The sequence below is a fragment of the Bos grunniens genome, chromosome X, assembly GCF_055505025.1.
Source record: "Bos grunniens cultivar Pamir isolate PY7600 chromosome X, Bosgru_T2T1.0, whole genome shotgun sequence".
NCBI lineage: Eukaryota > Metazoa > Chordata > Mammalia > Artiodactyla > Bovidae > Bos > Bos grunniens.
In genome coordinates, this window is record NC_141194.1 from 99,113,044 (window position 1) to 99,140,376 (window position 27,333).

Sequence of the window (27,333 nt, forward strand, 5' to 3'; positions counted from 1 at the left end):
ATGGTCAACAAAAGAGTGCAAAATGCAGTACTTGGATGCAACCTCAAAAACGACAGAATGATCTCTGTTCCTTTCCAGGGCAAAACATTCAATATTACAGTAATCCAAGTCTATGCCCCAACCAGTAACGCTGAAAAAGCTGAAGTTGAAGGTCTTGTAGGTCTTGTATGAAGACCTACAAGACCTTTTAGAAATAAACCCCCAAAAAGATGTCCTTTTCATTATAGGGGACTGGAATGCAAAAGTATGAAGGCAAGAAACACCTGAAGTAACAGGCAAATTTGGCCTTGGAATACGGAATGAAGCAGGGCAAAGACTAATAGAGTTTTGCCAAGAAAATGCACTGGTCATAGCAAACACACTCTTCCAACAACACAAGAGAATACTCTACACATGGACATCACCTGATGATCAACACCGAAATCAGATTGATTATATTCTTTGAAGCCAAGGTGGAAAAGCTCTATACAGTCAACAAAAACAAGAACAGGAGCTGACTGTGGCTCAGATCATGAACTCCTGATTATCAAATTCAGATTTAAATTGAAGAAAGTAGGGAAAACCACTATACCATTCAGGTGTGACCTAAATCAAATGCCTTATGATTATACAGTGGAAGTGAGAAATAGATTTAAGGGCCTAGATCTGATATATAGAGTGCCTGATGAACTATGGACTATGGAATGAGGTTCGTGACATTGTACAGGAGTCAGAGATCAAGACCATACCCATGGAAAAGAAATGCAAAAAAGCAAAATGGCTGTCTGGGAAGCCTTACAAATAGCTGTAAAAAGAAGAGAAGCAAAAAGCAAAGGAGAAAAGGAAAGATATAAGCATCTGAATGCAGAGTTCCAAAGAATAGCAAGAAGACATAAGAAAGCCTTCTTCAGAGATCAATGCAAAGACATAGAGGAAAACAACAGAATGGGAAAGACTAGAGCTCTCTTCAAGAAAATTAGAGATACCAAGGGAATATTTCATGCAAAGATGGGCTAGATAGAGCACAGAAATGGTATGGACCTAACAGAAGCAGAAGTTATTAAGAAGAGGCGGCAAGAATACACAGAAGAACTGTACAAAAAAGATCTTCATGACCCAGATAATCACGATGGTGTGAAACTGACCTAGAGCCATACATCCTGGAATGTGAAGTCAAGTGGGCCTTAGAAAGCATCACTATGAACAAAGCTAGTGGAGGTGATGGAATTCCAGTTGAGCTATTTCAAATCCTGAAAGATGATGCTGTGAAAGTGCTACACTCAATATGCCAGCAAATTTGGAAAACTCAGCAGTGGCCACAGGACTGGAAAAGGTCAGTTTTCATTCCAATCCCAAAGAAAGGCAATGCCAAAGAATGCTCAAACTATTGCACAATTGCACTCATCTCACATGCTAGTAAAGTAATGTTCAAAATTCTCCAAGCCAGGCTTCAGCAATATGTGAACCATGAACTTCCAGTTGTTCAAGCTGGTTTTAGAAAAGGCAGAGGAGCCAGAGATCAAATTGCCAACATCCGCTGGATCATAGAAAATGCAAGAGTTCCAGAAAAACATCTATTTCTGCTTCATTGACTATGCCAAAGCCTTTGACTGTGTGGATCACCATTAACTGTGGAAAATTCTGAAAGAGATGGGAATACCAGACCACCTGATCTGCCTCTTAAGAAACCTATATGTAGGTCAGGAAGCAACAGTTAGAACTGGACATGGAAAAACAGACTGGTTCCAAATAGGAAAAAGAGTATGTCAAGGCTGTATATTGTTACCTGCTTATTTAACTTATATGCAGAGTACATCATGAGAAATGTTGAGCTGGAAGAAGCACAAGCTGGAATCAAGATTGCTGGGAGAAATATCAATAACCTCAGATATGCAGATGACACCACCCTTATGGCAGAAAGTGAAGAGGAACTAAAAAACCTCTTGATGAATGAGAAAGTGAACAGCGAAAAAGCTGGCTTAAAGCTCAACTTTCAGAAAACGAAGATCATGGCATCCAGTCCCATCACTTCATGGGAAATTGATGGGGAAACAGTGGAAACTGTGTCAGACTTTATTTTGGGGGGCTCCAATATCACTGCAGATGGTGACTGCTGCCACAAAATTAAAAGATGCTTACTCCTTGGAAGAAAAGTCATGACCAACCTAGATAGCATATTCAAAAGCAGAGATGTTACTTTGCCAACAAAGGTCCGTCTAGCCAAGTCTATGGTTTTTCCTGTGGTCATGTATGGATGTGAGAGTTGGACTGTGAAGAAGGCTGAGGGCCGAAGAATTGATGTTTTTGAACTGTGGTGTTGGAGAAGACTCTTGAGAGTCCCTTGGACTGCAAGGAGATCCAAGCAGTCCATTCTGAAGGAGATCAGCCCTGGGATTTCTTTGGAAGGAATGATGCTAAAGCTGAAACTCCAGTACTTTGGCCACCTCATGCGAAGAGTTGACTCATTGGAAAAGACTCTGATGCTGGGAGGGATTGGGGGCAGGAGGAGAAGGGGATGGCAGAGTATGAGATGGCTGGATGGCATCACTGACTCAATGGATGTGAGTCTGAGTGAACTTCGGGAGTTGGTGATGGACAGGGAGGCCTGGTGTGCTGCAATTCATGGGGTGGCAAAGAGTCGGACACGACTGAGTGACTGAACTGAACTGATGAATGCGAAGGTGCAAGCATCCAGGCTTGCTGAAATGATGTCTTGCATATGTGTCTAGCTATCTGGGACCAATCCTGCTTTTTCTATTGTTCATATACTAATTCCTCATTTACCCTAAGAGATGGTGAATGTGGCAGACAGCCTCCTTTCACATCCCCAACAGCTCTTCAGCACTTACCAAGGAAGAGATAGCTGATTGCTTCCAAATCGTTGACTTTGTTTTACTTGGGCTCATATATTTGCGTTTGAGAAAGACTTGTCCACTGGTAGAGCCTAAAGCAGAAAACATTTCATTTCACAAATACCATTGTGTGTGTTTTGCCTCTCCATGTAAACTTTATAATCAATTGTCAATATCCATAAAATAACTTGCTAGAATTTTGATTGGGATTTCAGTGAATCTATAGATCAATTTGGAAAGAATTGACATTGTCACAATATTGATTTTTTTCCTATCAATGAATATGGAATATCTTTACATTTATTTAGTTCTTTTTTTATTCATTTCATCAGAACTTTTTATTAGTAGTTTTTCTTATATAGATCTTGAATACATTTTATTAGATTGGCACCTAAGTTTTTTGCTTTGTTGGGTGCTAATGTAAATGGCATTGTGTTTCAGTTTCAAACTCCACTTGTTCATTGTTGATATATAGGAAAATAATTGATTTTTGTATGCATGTATTAATCTTGCAAAATTGTTTTAATAGCTTATTAGTTTCAGGATTTTTTGGTCAATATTTAAGATTTTTTTATGTAGATGATCATGTCATCAGCAAACATAAACAGTTTTATATCTTCTTTCCCAATTTGTATACCTTTTATTTCCTTTTCTTGCTATGTTGCATTGGCAAGGACATCTAGTACAATACTGGAAAGGAGTAGAGAAGAGAGGGGACATCCTTGCCTTGTTCCTGATCTTAGTGGCAGAGTATTAAGCTTCTCATCATTGCATATGTTAGCTTTAAGTTTTTGTAGATAGTCTCAATCAAACTGAGAAAGTTCTCCCCAATTTTTAATTTGCTGAGAGGTTTTATCATGAATGACAGGTTTTGTTAAATGCTTTTCCTGCATCTATTGATATGATCGTGTTATTTATTCTTTTTAATCAGTTGATATGGTAGATTATATTACTTGATTTTCAAATATTAAACCAGTCTCCTATACCTAGGGTAAGTTCCACTTAGTCACTGTGAGGCTTCTTATAATTTTTTTTTCTTTTTTTTTTATATTTGATTTGATAATATTTCATTGGGAATATTTCCAACTGTGTTCATAATACATTGGTTTGTAGTACTCTTTTCTTGTAATGTCTTGTTTGGTTTTTATATTAAGGTAAAACTGGCCTCAGGAAATGAGTTAGGAATTATTCCCTATGCTTTTGTCCTCTGAGAAAAGATTGTAGCTAATTGGCATAATTTCTTATTTAACTGTTTGGTACAATTCAATAGTAAATTTATCTGGGTCTGATACTTTCTCTTTGGGAAGGTTATTATTTATTGGTTCTGTTTTATTAATGGATATAAGCTTAGTCTGACCATCTCTTTTTGTGTGTTTTGGCAGACTGTGACTTTCATAGTATTACTAAATTTCATCTAGGTTATCAGATTTGTGGGCATAGTCTTGTTTGAACTATTATTGTCGTTTTGATGTTCATGGAATCTGTAGTTAGTCATTTCATTTCTGTTATTGGAATTTGTGTCTTATCTCTTTTCTTATCCTGGCTAAAGGCTTATTGATTTACTGATCTTTTCAAATTACCAATTTTTGGTTCTGTTAATTTTTTCCATTATTTTTCTGTTTTCAGTTTCATTGATTTCTGCTCTGATTTTTATTATTGCTTTTCTTTTGCTTGCTTTGGGGATTTAATTTGATTGTTTTCTAGTGGAAACAGATGATTGATTTTAGACCTTCCTTCTTTGCTAATGTATATATTCAGTGTTATAAAAATTTTTCTAAACACTGCTTTCACTGCATTCTACAAATTTTGATACACTGTATTTTCATTGAATTGAAAATACTTTTAAATGTCAACTGAGATATCTTCTCTGAGTTACGTGTTATTTCAAAGTATTTTGTTTAATATTTGACATATTGGGGCTTTTCAAGTTTTATTTTTGTTAATGATTTCTAGCTTAATTCCATTGTGGTGTGGTGGAAGACATTGTATGATTTATCTTCTTTTAATTTGTTCAGCTGTGTTTTATGACTTAGAATGTAGTTTATCTTAGTGTATATCCCATGTGAACTTGAGAAAAATGTATATTCTGCTGTTGTTGAATGAAGAGTCTATAGATATTGATTATATCCAGTTGGTTGATGGTATTGTTGAATTCAACTACGTACTTATTGATTTTCTATGCACTGGATCTGTCCATTTATGAGAAGGGTGTTGAGTATCCAACTATAACAGTAGAGTCATTTATTTTTCCCCATGGTTCTATCAGTTTGTGCATTACATAGTTTGATGCTCTGCTGTTATACACATTAAGGATTTTTATGTCTTTTTAGATAACTTGATCCCTTTCTCACTATATAATGGCCTTTAACCCTGGTGACTTTCCTTACTTTGAAGTCTACTTTGTCTGAAATTAATATAGCTATTCCTGCTTTCTTTTGATTGGTTTGGATGATATACTTTTCTCCATTCATTTCCCTTTAATCTATATGTGTCTTTGTATTTAAATTGGGTTTATTGTTGATGACACATTTTGCATCATGCTTTTTTTAATATAAATTTGTTTATTTTCACTGAAGGCTAATTACTTTATAATATTGTATTGGTTTTGCCATATATCAACATGAATCTGCCATGGGTGTACACGTGTTCCCCATCCTGAACCCCCCTCCTACCTCCCTCCCCATACCATCCCTCTGGGTCATCCCAGTGCACCAGCCCCGAGCATCCTGTATCATGCATTGAGCCTGGACTGCAATTCGTTTCACATAAGATATTATACATGTTTCAATGCCATTCTCCCAAATCATCCCATCCTCGCCCTCTCCCACAGAGTCCAAAAGACTTACGCTTTTTAATCAACTCTTATACTAGTGTCATTTAATTTGTACATTTAAGCCACTGACATTCAAAGTAGGTGTGTGTGTTAGTCACTCAGTCATGTCTGACTCTTTGTGACCCCATGGACTTTAGCCCCTCAGGCACCTCTGTCCATAGGATTATCCAGGAAAGAATACTGGAATGATTTATCATGAGCTACAGGGAAGTCCTGATATTCAAAGTGATTTTTGATATATTTGGATTAATATCTGCCATATTCATTACTACGCTTCCTGGGTCAGGAAGATCCCCTGGAGAAGGAAATGGCAATCCACTCCAGCACTCTTGCCTGGAAAATCCCACGGATGGAGGAGCCTGATAGGCTAGAGTCCATGGGGTTGCAAAGAGTCAGACATGACTGAGCGACTTCACTTATTTTGGTGTCTCAATGATAAAGAATCTGCCTGCAATGCAGGAGACCTGTGTTCAATCCCTGGGTTAGGAAGACCCCCAAAGAAGGGAACAGCAACCCATTCTTGTATTCTTGCCTAGAGAATTCCATGGACAAAGGAGCCTGGCAAGTTATAGTCCATGGTGTCACAAAGAGTTGGACATAACTGAGTGACTAACACTCAGATTCACTACTCTTTTCTATTTGTTGCCCTTATTCTTTGTTCCTAATTTTATCTTCCACTTTTTTGTCTTTTGTTGTGTTAATTGAGAATTTAATAGGATTCTATCTTCTCTTTTTTCTTAGTGTATCATATATACTTTTTTTTTTTTAAACTTGTTTGAAATATCTAGTCTGATAATTATAACATCAGTGCCTTCTCTGGTTTGGGTGCTTGCTGGGGCTTCCTTGGTGGCTGAAATGGTAAAGAATATGGCTACCAATGCAGGAGAAGTGAGTTAAATTCCTGGAAGATCCCCTGGAAAAGGAAATGGAAACCCACTCCAGTATTCTTGTCTAGAGATCCCATGGAGAGAGGAGCCTGGTGGTCCTCCATGGGGTCCATGGAGTTGTAAAGAGTCAGAGAAATCAAAGAGGACGCTAACAAATGGAGAAATATACCATGTTCATGGATCGGAAGAATTAGTATAGTGAAAATGAGTATACTACCCAAATCAATCTATAGATTCAATGCAATCCCTATCAAGCTACCAACGGTATTTTTCATAGAGCTAGAACAAATAATTTCACAATTTATATGGAAATACAAAAAATCTTGAATAGCCAAAGCAATCTTGAGAAAGAAGAATGGAACTGGACGAAGCAACCTGCCTGACTTCAGGCTCTACTACAAAGACACAGTCATCAAGACAGTATGGTACTGGCACAAAGACAGAAATATAGACCAATGGAACAAAACAGAAAGCCCAGAGATAAATCCACGCACCTATGGACACCTTATCTTTGACAAAGGAGGCAAGACTATACAATGGAGAAAAGACAATCTCTTTAACAAGTGGTGCTGGGGAAATTGGTCAGCCACTTGTGAAAGAATGAAACTAGAACACTTGCTAACACTATACACTAAAATAAACTCCAAATGGATTAAAGATCTAAATGAAAGACCAGAAACTATAAAACTCCTAGAGGAGAACATAGGCAAAATACTCTCCGACATAAATCACAGCAGGGTCCTCTATGACCCACCTCCCAGAATATTGGGAATAAAAGCAAAAATAAACAAATGGGACCTAATTAAAATTAAAAGCTTCTGCACAACAAAGGAAACTATAAGCAAGGTGAAAAGACAGCCTTCAGAATGGGAGAAAATAATAGCAAATGAAGCAACTGACAAGCAACTAATCTCAAAAATATACAAGCAACTCCTACACCTCAATTCCAGAAAAATAAATGACCCAATCAAAAAATGGGCCAAAGAAATAAATAGACATTTCTCCAAAGAAGACATACAGATGGCTAACAAACACATGAAAAGATGTTCAACATTACTCATTCTCAGAGAAATGCAAATCAAAACCACAATGAGGTACCATTTCACGCCAGTTAGAATGGCTGCAATCCAAAAGTCTACAAGCAATAAATGCTGGAGAGGGTGTGGAGAAAAGGAAACTCTCTTATACTGTTGGTGGGAATGCAAACTAGTACAGCCACTATGGAGAACAGTGTGGAGATTCCTTAAAAAACTGGAAATAGAACTGCCTTATGACCCAGCAATCCCACTGCTGGGCATACACACTGAGGAAACCAGAATTGAAAGAGACACATGTGCCCCAATATTTATCATAGCACTGTTTATAATAGCCAGGACATGGAAGCAACCTAGATGTCCATCAACAGACAAATGGATAAGAAAGCAGTGGTACATATACACAATTGAGTATTACTCAGCCATTAAAAAGAAAACATTTGAATCAGTTCTAATGAGGTGGATGAAACTGGAGCTGCGGGGAGCGAGCTCCGCCCCTGGCAAAGGTCATGAGGAAGGAGGCTTGGCATACGCAAAGGCGGGATCAAGCCTCAGGAGTCTCCCTGGAAATTCTCGAGCAATCTACCCCCAAAACCAGAGTCTGCCTACTTTCTGCTTTGTGCTTTCACCTACACCTCTGACTTTACGGGGGGCTGTCCCCCACTACCTCTCTGAAAAAAGAGTTAGCTTACAGCTCCAGTTAATAATTCCTGGGTGTGACAGTGTTTCAACCTACAAACTCCTTTGGAAATCCTCTAGCCTGCCTGAATAGGTTTTTCCGGCCACGTGTGACTGTTCAGAGCCTCCCAACTGTGAGAGGCAGAAGATGTTCTAAACTGTCTAAATACAGATTCCTTTGAGCAGTTAAAAGATTGATTAGAAATTGTATTGGTGAAGGGATTTTCACTTGTTGAGCCAATGTTTGCTGCCAAGTTTCCGTATCCCTTATCTGCTGTGTCCCTGGCAGTGTATTGATTAATATAATTGGTGTAAGTAGTAGCTTTAATGTTTGTAACCTGGGACCCTTGAGTTAATTCTTTTTCTTGTTATAGCCCACCACACCTTTGCTCTGTAGGAATGCAATTTTATCTAATGCTTTTTGGAGGCTGGCGCCTGACTTTAGAATAATCACCTTTAGAGAAAAAGGCCTCCGGGCCAGAAGATGATGCAAATCACCTAAACTTTTGCATATGATAAGTTTGCAGGAAGAAAGCCTGGCTTACTGCATGACTCTACCCCTTCCCCCATTATCCTCTATGCATAACTTAAGGTATAAAAACTACTTTGGAAAATAAAGTGCGGGCCTTGTTCACCAAAACTTGGTCTCACCATGTGGTTCTTTCTCTTAACTTCTGGCTGAATTATTCAGCCTCTTTTCTCCACTGAATTTCCTCACTGAGCTATCCTCATTCTATTACTCTTTATATCCTTAATTAACGTTTAATTAAGCAATTGTTTCCTGATCCTTGCTGACGCCGTCCCCACTTCAAATTCCCTGGATCCACCGGGGCTGGACCCTGGCAGGAGCCTATTATACAGAGTGAAGTAAGCCAAAAAGAAAAACACCAATATAGTATACTAATGCATATCTATGGAATTTAGAAAGATGGTTTACGAAAACCCTGTATGCGAGACAGCAAAAGAGACACAGATGTATAGAACAGTCTTTTGGACTCAGTGGGTGAGGAGGAGGGTGGGATGATTTGGGGAAATGGCATTGAAACATGTATAATATCATTAAAAAAATGAATCGCCAGTCCAGGTTTGATACAGGATGCTTGGGGCTGGTGCACTGGGATGACCCAGAGAAATGGTATGGGGAGAGCAGTGGGAGGGGGGTTCAGGATGGGAAACATGTGTAGGCCAGTGGTGGATTCATGTTGTTGTGTGGCAGAACCAATACAATATTGTAAAGTAATTAGCCTCCAATTAAAATAAATAAATTTAAATTAAAAAAAAAAAACAGTCAGACACAACTAAGCAAGTAACACTTTCACTGTTTCTTCAATGTACTTTTTGCCTTTTGTGTATACCTTGTAGCTTTTTATTAATAGTTGGCCATGAACTATAGGCTGAGAGGAACAAATGTTAGGGGTAGAGGAAGTTTCTGTAGCCGTATGGTTAAGTCTTAGTCTTTCAGTGAGCTAATGCCTCTGGACTGTGAACTACAAAAGTATTTCTGTTTTTTTCTCCCTTCTTAAGTGGGAGAGGATGGCTACTGTGGGCTGGAATTGTGTATTTTCCTTCTTCCATGTGAGAGGCTAGAGCTGGCTAGAGTTGGGTGTTTCCTTTCCCACAGGATAGTTCAGTCACTCAGTCGTGTCCGACTTTTTGCGACCTAATGAATCACAGCACGCCAGGCCTCCCTGTCCATCACCAACTCCAGGAGTTCACCCAGACTCATGTCCATCGAGTCAGTGATGCCATCCAGCCATCTCATCCTCTGTCGTCCCCTTCTCCTCCTGCCCCCAATCCCTCCCAGCATCAGAGTCGTTTCCAGTGAGTCAGCTCTTCGCATGAGGTGGCCAAAGTACTGAAGTTTCAGCTTTAGCATCATTCCTTCCAAAGAAACCCCAGGGCTGATCTCCTTCAGAATGGACTGGTTGGATCTCCTTGCAGTCCAAGGGACTCTCAAGAGTCTTCTCCAACACCACAGTTCAAAAGCATCAATTCTTTGGTGCTCAGCCTTCTTCACAGTCCAACTCTCACATCCATACATTACCACAGGAAAAACCATAGCCTTAACTAGACGGACCTTTGTTGGCAAAGTAATGTCTCTGCTTTTGAATATGCTATCTAGGTTGGTCATAACTTTTCTTCCAAGGAGTAAGCGTCTTTTAATTTTGTGGCTGCAGTCACCATCTGCAGTGATTTTGGAGCCCCAAAAAATAAAGTCTGACACTGTTTCCACTGTTTCCCCATCAATTTCCCATGAAGTGATGGGACCAGATGCCATGATCTTTGTTTTCTGAATGTTAAGCTTTAAGCCAACTTTTTCACTCTCCTCTTTCACTTCATCAAGAGGCTTTTTAGTTCCTCTTCACTTTCTGCCATAAGGGTGGTGTCATCTGCATATCTGAGGTTATTGATCTTTCTCCTGGCAAACTTGATTCCAGCTTGTGTTTCATCCAGTCCAGCGTTTCTCATCATTTACTCTGCATGTAAGTTAACATATAAGGGTGACAATATGAAGCCTTTATGTACTCCTTTTCCTATTTGGAACCAGTCTGTTTTTCCATGTCCAGTTCTAACTGTTGCTTCCTTACCTGCATAGAAATTTCTCAAGAAGCAGATCAGGTGCTCTGGTATTCCCATCTCTTTCCGAATTGCCCACAGTTTATTGTGATCCACACAGTCAAAGGCTTTGGCATAGTCAATAAAGCAGAAATAGATGTATTTACTGGAACTCTCTTGCTTTTTCCATGATCCAGCAGATGTCGGCAATTTGATCTCTGGTTCCTCCGCCTTTTCTAAAACCAGCTTGAACATCAGGAAGTTCATGGTTCACATATTGCTGAAGCCTGGCTTGGAGAAATTTGAGCATTACTTTACTAGCGTGTGAGGTGAGTGCAATTGTGTGGTGGTTTGAGCATTCTTTGACATTGCCTTTCTTTGGGATTGGAATGAAAACTGATCTTTTCCAGTCCTGTGGCCACTGCTGAATTTTCCAAATTTGCTGGCATATTGAGTGCAGCACTTTCACAGCATCATCTTTCAGGATTTGGAATAGCTCAACTGGAATTCCATCACCTCCACTAGCTTTGTTCGTAGTGATGCTTTCTAAGGCCCACTGGACTTCACATTCCAGGATGTATGGCTCTAGATGAGTTATCACACCATCGTGATTATCTGGCTCGTGAAGATCTTTTTTGTACAGGTCATCTGTGTATTCTTGCCACCTCTTCTTAATACCTTCTGCTTCTATTAGGTTCATGCCTTTTCTGTACTTTATCAAGCCAATCTTTGCATGAAATGTCCCCTTGGTATCTCTAATTTTCTTGAAGAGAGCTCTAGTCTTTCCCATTCTGTTGTTTTCCTCTATGTATTTGTACTGATCGCTGAAGAAAGCTTTCTTATCTCTTCTTGCTATTCTTTGGAACTCTGCATTCAGATGCTTATATCTTTCCTTTTCTCCTTTGCTTTTTGCTTCTCTTCTTTTCACAGCTGTTTGTAAGACCTCCGCAGACAGCCATTTTGCTTTTTTGCATTTCTTTTCCATGGGGATGATCTTGATCCTTGTCTCCTGTACAATGTCACGAACCTCATTCCATAGTTCATCAGGCACTCTATCAGATCTAGGCCCTTAAATCTATTTCTCACTTCCACTGTATAATCATAAGGGATTTGATTTATTTCATACCTGAATGGTCTAGTGGTTTTCCCTACTTTCTTCAATTTAAGTCTGGATTTGCCTATAAGGAGTTCATGATCTGAGTCACAGTCAGCTCCTGGTCTTGTTTTTGTTGACTGTATAGAGCTTCTCCATCTTTGGCTTCAAAGAATATAATCAAACTGATTTCAGTGTTGACCATCTGGTGATGTCCATGTGTAGAGTCTTCTCTTGTGTTGTTGGAAGAGGGTGTTTGCTATGACCAGTGCGTTTTCTTGGCAAAACTCTATTAGTCTTTGCCCTGCTTCATTCCATATTCCAAGGCCAAATTTGCCTGGTACTCCAGGTGTTTCTTGACTTCCTACTTTTGTATTCCAGTCCCCTATAATGAAAAGGACATATTTTTGAGGTGTTATTCTAAAATGTCTTGTAGGTCTTTATAGAACCGTTCAACTTCAGCTTCTTCAGCATTACTGGTTGGGGCATAGACTTGGATTACTGTGATATTGAATGGTTTGCCTTGGCAACGAACAGAGATCATTCTGTCGTTTTTGAGATTGTATCCAAGTACTTCATTTCAGCCTCTTTTGTTGACCATGATGGCTACTCCACAAGGTCAGGGGCGGTGACGAGAGGAGTTACCCTGTGTCCGAGCTCAGGGGCGGCAGCTGGGAGGAGCTACCACACGTCTCCAAGCCTGAGGCCCCGGGCAGCGGCTGGCAGGAGCTATCCCATGCCCCCACGCCCGAGGCCGAGTACGGTGGCTGGGAGGAGCAACCACATGCCTGAGGCCAGGGGCGGTAGCTGGGAGGACCAACCCCATGTCCAAGGAGCCCTGGCTGCATGGCCGCAGGAGGGCCTAGAGGAGCTATCCCACTTTGAAGGTCAGCAAGGGTGGCTGTGAGGAGATACCCCTAGTCCATGGTAAGGAGCAACAGCTGCCCTTTGCTGGAGCAGCCGTGAAGAAATACCCCATGTCCAAGGTAAGAGAAACCCAAGTAAGATGGTAGGTGTTGCAAGAGGGCATCAGAGGGCAAACACACTGAAACCATACTCACAGAAGACTAGTCAATCTAATCATACTAGGACCACAGCCTTGTCTAACTCAATGAAACTAAGCCATGCCTGTGGGGCAACCCAAGATGGGCGGGTCATGGTGGAGAGATCTGACAGAATGTGGTCCACTGGAGAAGCGAAAGGCAAACCACTTCAGTATTCTTCCCTTGAGAACCCCATGAACAGTATGAAAAGGCAAAATGATAGGATACTGAAAGAGGAACTCCCCAGGTCAGTAGGTGTCCAATATGCTACTGGAGATCAGTGGAGAAATAACTCCAGAAAGGATGAAGGGATTGAGCCAAAGCAAAAAGAATACCCAGCTGTGGATGTGACTGGTGATAGAAGCAAGGTCCGATGCTGTAAAGAGCAATATTGCATAGGAACCTGGAATGTCAGGTCCATGAATCAAGGCAAATTGGAAGTGGTCAAACAAGAGATGGCAAGAGTTAATGCTGACATTCTAGGAATCAGCGAACTAAAATGGACTGGAATGGGTGAATTTAACTCAGATGACCATTATATCTACTACTGCAGGTTAGGTTAGTTAGGTTCTGATAATACCCAAGCAGGTTAAGCTCTAGTTAACTAGTTTTTCCTGAGGGCAGACCTTATTAAGAGGAATAGAGAGCTCTGAAGTATTTAAAAATTGTTCCTTTTCCATTCCCACTGCTGAAAACCTGTGGGGATTTTTCTCAAGCATTTACTATGGGATCCAACTGAGCTCCTGGTGTTATACCTCACAATATTGTGGGATCCCCTGTGAGTGAATCCCTCTGTTTTCTAAGCCACAGTTAAATATTTAGCTCACATGTTTTGTCTTAATAGAAAGAAGAAATTATTAGTGTGTGCATGCATGTGAACCTGTGTGTACCTCTTTTTCTTCTTCCATCCTCTGCCATCTTTCCTCTCTCTGTTTTTTTGATTTTGTGGTGTCACTGTTTTTTTTTTTTTTAAACCCTTCTCTTTTCTCTTTGCCCAGAAAGTCACTTCTGGTCTCCCCTGTAGTCACTTCCCAATCAATCTTACACACTCCAATCCCATTCTCCACCAAATTCCTGTTAAAAAATACTTTACTAATTTTGTCTGCTGGAAGTCATAAGTCATATTACATGTTAGATGAATTTTTAGTTTGTTATTGACATTAAATTTATGCCAATGTATCTTTTGATGAGTGCAAGTAAAGTAAAAAGTTGAGTTCCAGAATTGAAAGATTTTTATTTAGTAAAAAATAAGAAAATCATCATTAAACAGTTGAGGTAAACCCATGATAGCAGAACAATGAATTCAAAGAAAAGACTTTTTTCCTCTTCAAAGCTTGATGGTCCATATTGCACTATGTGAGGTGCAGGGCAATTGAATATAAATATGAAAGGTATAACTGAATAACCCCATATATAGATCACCACATGTATTTTGATAACAATCCACTTCAGATTGCTCAGAGTTCTTACAGTGAATGTCTGATTCAGATTCTCATCAGAGATGTCCAGAAATTAAAGTGAATGCTAAATGTCAGTGGTGTTGGTAAATCAACATATCCTAGTTGTCAACCCTAATATATTACTTTATAATATGACTTCTATATTAGAGCTTTTTGTGATTTTACTTTAAGTAAAACATCTTCATCTTGTAGAGTTAGAAATAAACTAGGCTTTAAATCACCAGGACTTCCCTTGTGGCTCAGACAGTAAAGTGTCTGTCTACAATGTGGGAGACCCAGGTTCAATCCCTGGTTTGGGAAGATCCTCTGGAGAAGGAAATGGCAATCCACTCCAGTACTGTTGCCTGGAAAATCCTATGGACAGAGGAGCCTGGTAGGCTACGGTCCATGGGGTCGCAAAGAGTCGGACACGACTTCACTTTCACTTTCAGGCTTTAAATCAGTCAGCAAAGGAACTTAAAATTAAAATCACACTATTCTGCATAAGTTTATCTATTCCCCTTGCAAAAATTTATCATGAAATATGGGATTGTTTTTAACATAAACTTGATATTGTGCTCATCAGAGTTCAATAGCTTAGATTCAGAAGTACATTTCTTATTCTATTAGATTTTATGCTATCATGTGTCTAATTGGTATACAGAGTATTCAGCACCACTGACAATTTCTAGCATAGTCTCCCCCTAGTCTCAGTAGTGTAGAAAGTGGCATACTTAGCTGTATATCACCTTTGTTATTTCCTGTTTCAATTAGATGGAATAGTAGAGCCATCACTTGGGTAGGTGGACATTTTCAGATTGTGTCCCACTGATAAATACCAAAGATTTATAATTACATGTGCTATAGAAAACTAAGATCATGGCATACAGTCCCATCACTTTATGGGAAATAGATGGGGAAACCGTGGAAACAGTGGCTGACTTTATTTTTCTGGTCTCCAAAATCACTGCAGATGGTGATTGTAGCCATGAAATTAAAAGACACTTACTCCTTGGAAGGAAAGTTATAACCAACCTAGACAGTATATTAAAAATCAGACACATTACTTTGCCAACAAAGGTCTGTCTAGTCAAGGCTATGGTTTTTCCAGTGGTCATGTATGGATGCAAGAGTTGGACTGTAAAGAAAGCTGAGCGCTGAAGAATTGATGCTTTTGAACTGTGGTGTTGGAGAAGACTCTTGAGAGTCCCTTGGACTGCAAAGAGATCCAATAAGCCCATCCTAAAGGAGATCAGTCCTGGGTGTTCATTGGTTGGACTGATGTTGAAGCTGAAACTCCAATACTTTGGCGACCTGATGCAAAGAGCTGACTCACTAGAAAAGACCCTGATGCTGGGAAAGATTGAGGGCAGGAGCAGAAGGGGACGTCAGAGGCTGAGATGGTTAGATTACATCACTGACTCAATGGTCATGGGTTTGGGTGGGCTCTGGGAGTTGGTAATGGACAGGGAGGCCTGGCGTGCTGCAGTTCATGAGGTCACAAAGAGTCAGACACGACTGAGTGACTGAACTGAACTGAACTGAACTGAACTGAACTAATGCTTTATAGTGTTGTTAGGGGTTTAATTTAATGGAACTTGCAGAATCAAATGAGTCTTGTGTTGTTGCCTTAAGTACTTGAAAAGGAACTATCATCAGTTAACCAGATCACAGAATCCCTCAGACTAGCAGAGAGGAGGTAAAAATGGACATTACAAACATTTTATACAGTATGGAAAGAAGGAAGTCTTAAAATGTGTCTATTGATTAATTTCATAAAGCTTTTGAGTAAGACAACCAGAATAACCTGTACTATTGCTCTGCAATATTACTATATATTTGAAATCACTTACTTTCTCCTTTCTCAAATTCTATCTTACTACTGAGGCTTGAAGTGGTAAATCCATAAATGGATTTTAACTGAAGATGGAACATTTTTAGTAAAATATTTTCTGCTGATACTTCTAAGTCGTTTCAGACATGTCCGACTCTGTGTGACCCCATAGATGGCAGCCCACCAGGATCCGCCATCCCTGGGATTCTCCAGGCAAAACATTTTCTAATAAAATCTAAATTCCTTAGCCTGACATTCAAAACCATCACAAATTAGCCTTTATTAACCATCCCAGATTTTTTCATTTATTCTTGTATATGAACCTGTGATTTTAACATAACTCATTTACTCACTCCACTTCAGATAGGCTTGTGAAATTTCATATTTTTACCTTTGTAACAATAACAACTGCCATTTATGAAGTGTTTATCACATGCCATGCATGTACAAAGTGCTTTTCATACATTATCACCCAATGCCCTAAGCCTTCATTTAAATATCATCTCCTCTGTGAAAGCAGACACAACTTATTCTGTGTGCTTCTATAGCACTTTGCTCATACATCCGTCATGTATTTTTCATACTCCATTATAAATATTGTGACTAGACTACTATCCCCTTGAGAGGAAGCTGAATGTTTAACTTTGATGGCCCCTACCTAGTACCTAGCAAAGAAAAGTAGGACAGACTAGGTGTTCAATCAACATATGTAGGAAAGTTATCTTTAGTGAGCCACTGTGGATGATTGCTAAGGGAACATGAGCATACTCAAAAAGTTTATGTTATGGGAGAGAAAACATGACAAATGCTAAATAACTATACTACTAGACCATAAGTAGTAAAAGCCTTCAGAGATGAAAAACTTTTTGACAAGATCAGAAAAGCAAGATATGACTTCTGATTTGGTGTGGTTAGGAGATAAAAATATTAGGAAATAGCTTAATGTTCATAAATTTTGAAGTTATTTTTGTCATCATTCAACAAATATTTCCTGAGGGTCCTCTGTGTGTCAGACACTGTGCTAGACCCACTAGGGAATAAATATAAGACATAGCTTCACTTTCTCAGAATACAAAGTCTGGTGTGGGAGAAACATGTAGAAAAGGACAATTAGAAAACAACCTGGAAACACAGAAAGAAGCACAGCATACTTGAACACCAATGGGGTTTTTCTAAAAAAACAGACACAGTAGTAGCAGCCTTTTTGGTGTTAAGAAAGAATTTCTGGAATTGAGCTGTAGGAGTTGCTTGTATATTTTTGAGATTAGTTGCTTGTCAGTTGCTTCATTTGCTATTATTTTCTCCCATTCTGAAGGCTGTCTTTTCACCTTGCTAATAGTTTCCTTTATTGTGCAGAAGCTTTTAAGTTTAATTAGGTCCCATTTGTTTATTTTTGCTTTCATTTCCAAGATTCTGGGAGGTGGGTCATAGAGTATCCTGCTGTGATGTATGTCGGAGAGTGTTTTGCCTATGTTCTCCTCTAGGAGTTTTATAGTTTCTGCTCTTACATTGAGATCTTTAATCCATTTTGAGTTTATTTTTGTGTATGGTGTTAGAAAGTGGTCTAGTTTCATTCTTTTGCAAGTGGTTGACCAGTTTTCCCAGCACCACTTGTTAAAGAGATTATCTTTAATCCATTGTATATTCTTGCCTCCTTTGTCAAAGATAAGGTGTCCATAGGTGCATGGATTTATCTCTGGGCTTTCTATTTTGTTCCACTGGTCTATATTTCTGTCATTGTGCCAGTACCATACTGTCTTGATGACTGTGGCTTTGTAGTAGAGCCTGAAAAAAATGGGCCACAGAACTAAATAGACATTTCTCCAAATAAGACATACAGATGGCTAACAAACACATGAAAAGATGCTCAACATCACTCATTATCAGAGAAATGAAAATCAAAACCACTATGAGGTACCATTTCACGCCAGTCAGAATGGCTGTGATCCAAAAATCTACAAGCAATAAATGCTGGAGAGGGTGTGGAGAAAAGGAAACTCTCTTACACTGTTGGTGGGAATGCAAACTAGTACAGCCACTATGGAGAACAGTGTGGAGATTCTTTAAAAAACTGGAAATAGAACTGCCTTATGATCCAGCAATCCCACTGCTGGGCATACACACTGAGGAAACCAGAAGGGAAACAGACACGTGTACCCCAATGTTCATCACAGCACTGTTTATAATAGCCAGGACATGGAAGCAACCTAGATGTCCATCAGCAGATGAATGGATAAGAAAGCTGTGGTACACATACACAATGGAGTATTACTCAGCCATTAAAAAGAATATATTTGAATCAGTTCTAATGAGGTGGATGAAACTGGAGTCTATTATACAGAGTGAAGTAAGCCAGAAAGAAAAACACCAATACAGTATACGAACACATATATATGGAATTTAGAAAGATGGTAACGATAACCCGGTGTACGAGACAGCAAAAGAGACACTGATGTATAGAACAGTCTTTTTTTTTTTAATTTTTTATTCCTTTATTTCTCATGTGTTCCCCATCCTGAACCCTCCTCCCTCCTCCCTCCCCATACCATCCCTCTGGGTCGTCCCAGTGCACCAGCCCCAAGCATCCAGCATCGTGCATTGAACCTAGACTGGCATCTCGTTTCATACATGACATTTCACATGTTTCAATGCCATTCTCCCAAATCTTCCCACCCTCTCCCTCTCCCACAGAGTCCATAAGCCTGTTCTATACATCAGTGTCTCTTTTGCTGTCTCGCATACAGGGTTATCGTTACCATCTTTCTAAATTCCATATATATGCGTTAGTATACTGTATTGGTGTTTTTCCTTCTGGCTTACTTCACTCTGTATAATAGACTCCAGTTTCATCCACCTCATTAGAACTGATTCAAATGTATTCTTTTTAATGGCTGAGTAATACTCCATTGTGTATATGTACCACAGCTTTCTTATCCATTCATCTGCTGATGGACATCTAGGTTGCTTCCATGTCCTGGCTATTATAAACAGTGCTGCGATGAACATTGGGGTACACGTGTCTCTTTCCCTTCTGGTTTCCTCAGTGTGTATGCCCAGCAGTGGGATTGCTGGATCATAAGGCAGTTCTATTTCCAGGTTTTTAAGGAATCTCCACACTGTTCTCCATAGTGGCTGTACTAGTTTGCATTCCCACCAACAGTGTAAGAGGGTTCCCTTTTCTCCACACCCTCTCCAGCATTTATGGACTCTGTGGGAGAGGGAGAGGGTGATGATTTGGGAGAGTGACATTGAAACATGTATAATATCATATATGAAACGAGTCGCCAGTCCAGGTTTGATGCACAATACTGGATGCTTGGGGCTGGTACACTGGGATGGGAGGTACATGGGGAGGGAGGAGGGAGGAGGGTTCAGGATGGGGAACACATGTATACCTGTGGCAGATTCATTTCGATATTCGGCAAAACCAATACAATATTGTAAAGTTTAAAAATAAAATAAAATTAAAAAAAAAAAAAGAATTTCTGAAGGAAGTAATGATTGAGCTAAATGGAACAGGGCTGGATATGAGCAAGGCATTAGTACTTAATGGCTGTATAACTTCAAAACCAGCTGAGGGATGTATGTGAGTACTAATAACTGGGTTGGCCAAAAAGTGTGTTTGGGTTTTTCCAAAAGAAGTTATGAAAAACCCAATTGCACTTTGGGTCAGCCAAATATAATTACAGGATGTTTGCAAAAGTTAAAATGGATAAAGCACATAAAGTAGATGAACTTAGATGATCCTGTTCAATAAAGGTTATTTTCCTATCATCTTTCCTTTTTGTGAACTAAAATATTGACTGCCATATCAATAAACAAAGGATGTGCAGCCATCAAGCCACCACATTATAGCTGTGCAGATGGTGAGCCCTGAGGGAACTCAGGAAGGAAACAAAGGGTGCCACCCATCTAGCAGTCAACTGCTATAGGAAACCCCTGATGGTGTACCCTGAGGAGACAGGATGAGAAAGCACAGGATGCTGGCTCCAGATAGCTGAGATAGCAAAGGAATGATCTCAGTGAGCCTTCTGTCCATGGGATTCCCCAGGCCAGAATACTGGAGTGGGTAGCCGTTCCCTTCCCCAGGGGAGCTTCCCAACCCAGGGATTGAACCCAGGTCTCCCACATTGCAGGCAGATTCTTTACGGTCTGAGCCACCAGGGAAGCTCTCCCTAAGCCCAGACTCTTGCATCTTCCTATATGTAGAAAAGCACTGAATTGCTTCAGTTCAATTCAGTTCAGTGGCTCAGTCGTGTCCGACTCTTTACGACCCCATGAACTGAAGCAGGCCAGGCTTCCCTGTCCATCACCAACTCCCAGAGTTCACTCAAACTCACGTTCATTGAGTCCGCAATGCCATCCAGCCATCTCAGCCTCTTTCGTCACCTTTTCCTCCTGCCCCCAATCCCTCCCAGCATCAGAGTCTTTCCCAATGAGTCAACTCTTCACATGAGGTGGCCAAAGTACTGGAGTTTCAGCTTTAGCATCATTCCTTCTAAAGAACACCCAGGACTGATATCCTTTAGAATGCACTGGTTAGATCTCCTTGCAGTCCAAGGGACTCTCAAGAGTCTTCTCCAACACCCCAGTTCAAAAGCATCAGTTCTTCGGTGTTCAGCTTTCTTCATAGTCCAACTCTCACATCCATACATGACTACTGGAAAAAACATAGCCTTGACTAGATGGACCTTTGTTGGCAAAGTAATGTCTCTGCTTTTCAATATGCTATCTAGGTTGGTCATAACTTTTCTTCCAAGGAGTAAGCCTCTTTTAATTTCATGGCTGCAATCACCATCTGCAGTGATTTTGGAGCCCCCAAAAATAAAGTCTGACACTGTTTCCCCATCTATTTCCCATGAAGTGATGGGACCAGATGCTATGATCTTAGTTTTCTGAATGTTGAGCTTTAAGCCAACTTTTTCACTCTCCTCTTTCACTTTCATCAAGAGGCTTTTGAGTTCCTCTTCACTTTCTGCCATAAGGGTGGTGTCATCTGCATATCTGAGGTTATTGATATTTCTCCCGGTGATCTTGATTCCAGCTTTTGCTTCATCCAGCCCAACATTTCTCATGATGTACTCTGCATATAAGTTAAATAAGCAGGGTGACAATATACAGCCTTGACGTATTCCTTTTCCTATTTGGAACCAGTCTGTTGTTCTATGTCCAGTTCTAACTGTTGCTTCCTGACCTGCATATAGGTTTCTCAAGAGGCAGGTCTGGTGGTCTGGTATTCCCATCTCTTGAAGAATTTCCCACAGTTTATTGTGATCTACACAGTCAAAGACTTTGGCATAGTCAATGAAGCAGAAGTAGATGTTTTTCTGGAACTCTCTTACTTTTTTGATGATCCAATGGATGTTGGCAATTTGATCTCTGCTTCCTCTGCCTTTTCTAAAACCAGCTTGAACAACTGGAAGTTCATGGTTCATGTATTACTGGAGCCTGGCTTGGAGAATTTTGAGCATTACATTGAGATATTTGGTTTTCTTTTATAAACAATAATCTTTTGCTGTTCCTACTACCTAGTCTTTTGTTGCAAAAACTCTAATATATCCTGGGTCTCCACTTGCCTCTTTGGAACCATTTCTCAGAGTTAACAGAGATGCTGTGTTCCAGGCTTGAAGTCCTCAGAATATCCACCAAATAAAACATAACTCTCAACTTTTAGACTGTGCATTTTTTTTTCAGTCGACATTTTCTTCAGCTCAACTTGTTGCTTTCACATGTGCACATTTACATTTAGGTGCAGCAAGAATTAGACATCAGCCCTCTAAGCTGAAACATACACATGATAAATTTCCTGTTTGGTAAATCATGTACTTTGAAAAACCCTGTCAGTGAAAGCTCTAACTATTGGTAGATTGAAATTATTTAAAAAGGAAATGTGTCAGCTGGTGTATAGAATCTACAAATAGCATCTGAGTGACGACATTGTTCATTTTTTTTTTAGACTAGATATCTCCTCTTTTTTGTTCAATTCTTCAAAGACTCTTGGCTCCCTTGAACCATCTTACACTGTTATGACTGAATGAACATCTGTGCAAAGTTCAAAGATTAGTTGAACCCAGGGGTGTGTACTCTGTATGTAAATTGAAATTTTATATTGAGTTTCATTTCTGAAAGAGCATGACTGTGATGTTAAGTGGAGTTGGTGTTAAAAGGTAGCAATCTTTTTTACTGAGAAGATACTGAAAAGGAAAAGAAATAATTTCCTGGTCAAGCACTTCAACCAGTCAATTAGTGTTGAGGCAGAGATGCTAACCTCTTGTCATCTAGCTATGAAATGGTAGACTGACAATATTCATTAGTGATGTTCTTTGAAGAAAGCTGCAAAAAAGCATTCTCATCCTGCACATAAGCAATAAAGTCTGAAGCCTCCGAATGCCCAGTGTTCATTGTTAGCTCTGTGAAATCTTGGTTACTGGGTCACCACAGCCCAGTTTCCAGACAACTTAATTTGCAAGTCATTACCACCTGCAAATCAGTCACAAAGGATCATTCAAATTGAAATAATACAATGCAATGGAAATCTTTGCCTTTTTACTTCAGTTATTTATCACAAATGGCTTTGTTTTAAATTTTTGTTTGAAACTAAGCAGTATATTGATTAGTTTTCAACAACTCATGAATCACAGTTCAACACAAAGTACCTCAAACTGAGGCAATCAGAAAATACAGTAGACCAATTTTAGCTTAGCTGCATATATTATAGGGATTAATGATATAGAAAATTCTTGTGTTTATCTAAATGCTTCTGATTTTTCCCAAGACAAATGGCTTGTGCCTGTGATTCATAAAGATGTAAAAAGAGATAAAAGTTAAAGGCTAGACTTTGGTGGTCTGAGTGGAAGCTTTGGCAAATGAGCAGAGTAATGAGTCTGGGTTTGGTCCACAATAAATGTATTCTCTGGACTAGTTCATTTACTTATTTATTTTTAGTATAAACTTATTTATCTTAATTGGAGGCTAGTTACTTTACAAGATTGTATTGGTTTTGCCATACATTCACATGGATCTGCCACAGGTGTACATGTGTTCCCCATCCTGAAACCCCCTCTCACCTCCCTCCCCATCGCATCCCTCTGGGTCATCTCAGTGCAACATTCCCGAGTACCCTGTCTCATGCATCGAACCTGGACTGGCGAACTGTTTCATATATGATAATATACATGTTTAAATGCCATTCTCCCAAATAATCTCATCCTTGCCCTCTCACACTGAGTCCAAAAGACTGTTCTATATGTCTGTGTCTCTTTTGCTGTCTCACAGATAGGGTTATTGTTACCACCTTTCTAAATTTCATATATATGCGTTTGTATACTGTATTGGTGTTTTTCTTTCTGGATTACTTCACTCTGTATAATAGAATCCAGTTTCATCCACCTCATTAGAACTGATTCAAATGTATTCTTTTTAATGGCTGAGTAATATTCCATTGTGTATATGTACCACAGCTTTCTTATCCATTCATCTGCTGATGGACATCTAGGCTGCTTCCATGTCCTGGCTATTATGAACAGTGCTGTGATGAACACTGGGGTACACGTGTCTCTTTCCCTTCTGGTTTCCTCAGTGTGTATGCCCAGCAGTGCGATTGCTGGATCATAAGGCAGTTTTTTTTTTTTTTTTTTGACTTTACAATAATGCATTGGTTTTGCCATATATCAATATGAATCCACCACAGGTATACACGTGTTCCCCATCCTGAACCCTCCTTCCTCCTCCGTCCCCGTACCATTCCTCTGGGTTTTCCTAGTGTACCAGCCCCAAGCATCCAGTATCGTGCATCGAACCTGGACTGGTGACTCGTTTCATATATGATATTATACATGTTTCAATGCCATTCTCCCAAATCATCCCACCCTCTCCCTCTCCCATAGAGTTCAAAAGATTGTTCTATACATCAGTGTCTATTGACTATGCCAAAGCCTTTGACTGTGTGGATCACAATAAACTGTGGAAAATTCTGAAAGAGATGGGAATACCAGACCACCTGATCTGCCTCTTGAGATATTTGTATGCAGGTCAGGAAGGAACAGTTAGAACTGGACATGGAACAACAGACTGGTTCCAAATAGGAAAAGGAGTATGTCAAGGCTGTATATTGTCACCCTGCTTATTTAACTTATATGCAGAGTACATCCGGAGAAGGCAATGGCACCCCACTCCAGTACCCTTGCCTGAAAAATCCCATGGATGGTGGAGCCTGGTAGGCTGCAGTCCATGAGGTCACAAAGAGTCAGACACGACTGAGCGCCTTCCCTTTTACTTTTCACTTTCATGCACTGGAGAAGGAAATGGCAACCCACTCCAGTGTTGTTGCCTGGAGAATCCCAGGGACGGGGGAGCCTGGTGGGCTTCCATCTATGGGGTCACACAGAGTTGGGCACGACTGAAGCGACTTAGCAGCAGGAGCAGCAGCAGCAGAGTACATCATGAGAAATGCTGGGCTAGAAGCAGCACAAGCTGGAATCAAGATTGCTGGGAGAAATATCAATAACCTCAGATATGCAGATGACACACCCTTATGGCAGAAAGTGAAGAGAAACTAAAAAAGCCTCTTGATGAAAGTGAAAATGGAGAGTGAAAAAATTGACTTAAAGCTCAACATTCAGAAAATGAAGACCAAGGGATCCGGTCCCATCACTTCATGGGAAATAGATGGGGAAACAGTGGAAACAGTGTCAGACTTTATTTTGGGGGGCTCCAAAATCACTGCAGATGGTGACTGCAGCCATGAAATTAAAAGACACTTACTCCTTGGAAGGAAAGTTATGACCAACCTAGATAGCATATTGAAAAGTAGATACATTACTTTGCCAACAAAGGCTCGTCTAGTGAAGGCTATGGTTATTCTGTGGTCATGTATGGATGTGAGAGTTGGACTGTGAAGAAGGCTGAGCACCAAAGAATTGATGCTTTTGAACTGTGGTGTTGGAGAAGACTGCAAGGAGATCCAACCAGTCCATTCTAAAAGAGATCAGCCCTGGGATTTCTGTGGAAGGAATGATGCTAAAGCTGAAACTCCAGTACTGTGGCCACCTCATGTGAAGAATTGACTCATTGGAAAAGATTCTGATGCTGGGAGGGATTGGGGGCAGGAGTAGAAGGGGATGACAGAGGTTGAGATGGCTGGCTGGCATCACTGACTCAATGGACGTGAGTCTGAGTGAACTCCGGGAGTTGGTGATGGACAGGAAGGCCTGGCGTACTGCAATTCACGGGATCTCAAAGAGTCGGACATGACTGAGCGACTGAACTGAACTGAACTGACTGACTGATACAGGGTTATTGTTATCATCTTTCTAAATTCCATGTATATGCGTTAGTATACTGTATTGGTGTTTTTCTTTCTGGCTTACTTCACTCTGAATTATAGGCTCCAGTTTCATCCACTTCATTTTTAAGGAATCTCCACATTGTTCTCCATACTGGCTGTACTAGTTTGCATTCCCACCAGCAGTGTAAGAGGGTTCCCTTTTCTCCACACCCTCTCCAGCATTTATAGTTTGTAGACTTTTGGATAGCAGCCATTCTGACTGGTGTGAAATGGTACCTCATTGTGGTTTTGATTTGCATTTCTCTGAGAATGAGTGAGGTTGAGCATCTTTTCATGTGTTTGTTAGCCATCTGTATGTCTTCTTTGGAGAAATGTCTGTTTAGTTCTTTGGCCCATTTTTTGATTGGGTCGTTTATTTTTTCTGGAATTGAGCTGTAATGAAATTAATTCTTTGTCAGTTGTTTCATTTGCTATTATATTCTCCCATTCTGAAGGTTGTCTTTTCACCTTGTTTATAGTTTCCTTTGTTGTGCAAAAGCTTTTAAGTTTATTTAGGTTTCACTTGTTTGTTTTTGCTTTTATTTCTATTACCCTGGGAGGTGGGTCATAGAGGATCCTGCTGTGATTTATGTCAGAGAGTGTTTGCCTATGTTTTCCTCTAGGAGGTTTATCATTTCTGGTCTTACATTTAGATCTTTAATCCATTTTGAGTTTACTTTTGTGTATGGTGTTAGAAAGTGTTCTAGTTTCATTCTTTTAGAAGTGGTTGGAGCCTGGTGGGGTGCCGTCAATGGGGTCGCAAAAAATCAGACATGACTGACGTGACTTAGCAGCAGCAACAGACCAGTTTTCCCAGCACCACTTGTTAAAGAGATTGTCTTTTCTCCGTTGTATATTCTTGCCTCCTTTGTCAAAGATAGGGTGTCCATACACGTGTGGATTTATCTCTGGGCTTTCTATTTTGTTCCATTTATCTATATTTCTGTCTTTGTGCCAAAGCATAATGTCTTGATGACTGTGGCTTTGTAGTAGAGTCTGAAGTCAGACAGGTTGATTCCTCCAGTTCCATTCTTCTTTCTCAAGATTGCTTTGGCTACTCAAGGTTTTTTGTATTTCCATACAAATTGTGAAATTATTTGTTCTAGTTCTGTGAAAAATACTGTTGTTAGCTTGATAGGGATTGCATTGAATCTATAGATTGCTTTGGGTAGTATACTCATTTTCAGTATATTGATTCTTCCAATCCTTGAATATGGTATATTTCTCCATCTATTTGTATCATCTTTGATTTCTTTCATCAGTGTTTTATAGTTTTCTATATATAGGTCTTTTGTTTCTTTAGGTGGATTTATTCTTAAGTATTTTATTCTTTTCATTTCAATGGTGAATGGAACTGTTTTCTTTCTTTCTTTTTTTCTTAACATGTATTATTTTATTTTATTTTTACTTTACAATATTGTATTGGTTTTACCATACATCAACATGCATCCGCTATGGGTATACACGTGTTCCCCATCCTGAACCTTCCCCCCCACCTCCCTCCCCATACCATCCCTCTGGGTCATCCCAGTGCATCAGCCCTAAGCTTCCTGTATCCTGCATCAAACCTGGACTGGCGATTCATTTCTTATATGCTATTATACATGTTTTAATGCCATTCTCCCAAATTATCACCCCTCCCTCTCCCACAGAGTCCAAAAGATTGTTCTATACATCTGTGTCTCTTTTGCTGTCTTGCATACACGGTTGTCGTTACCATCTTTCTAAATTCCATATATATGCATTAGTATATGGTATTCATGTTTTTCTTTCTGGCTTA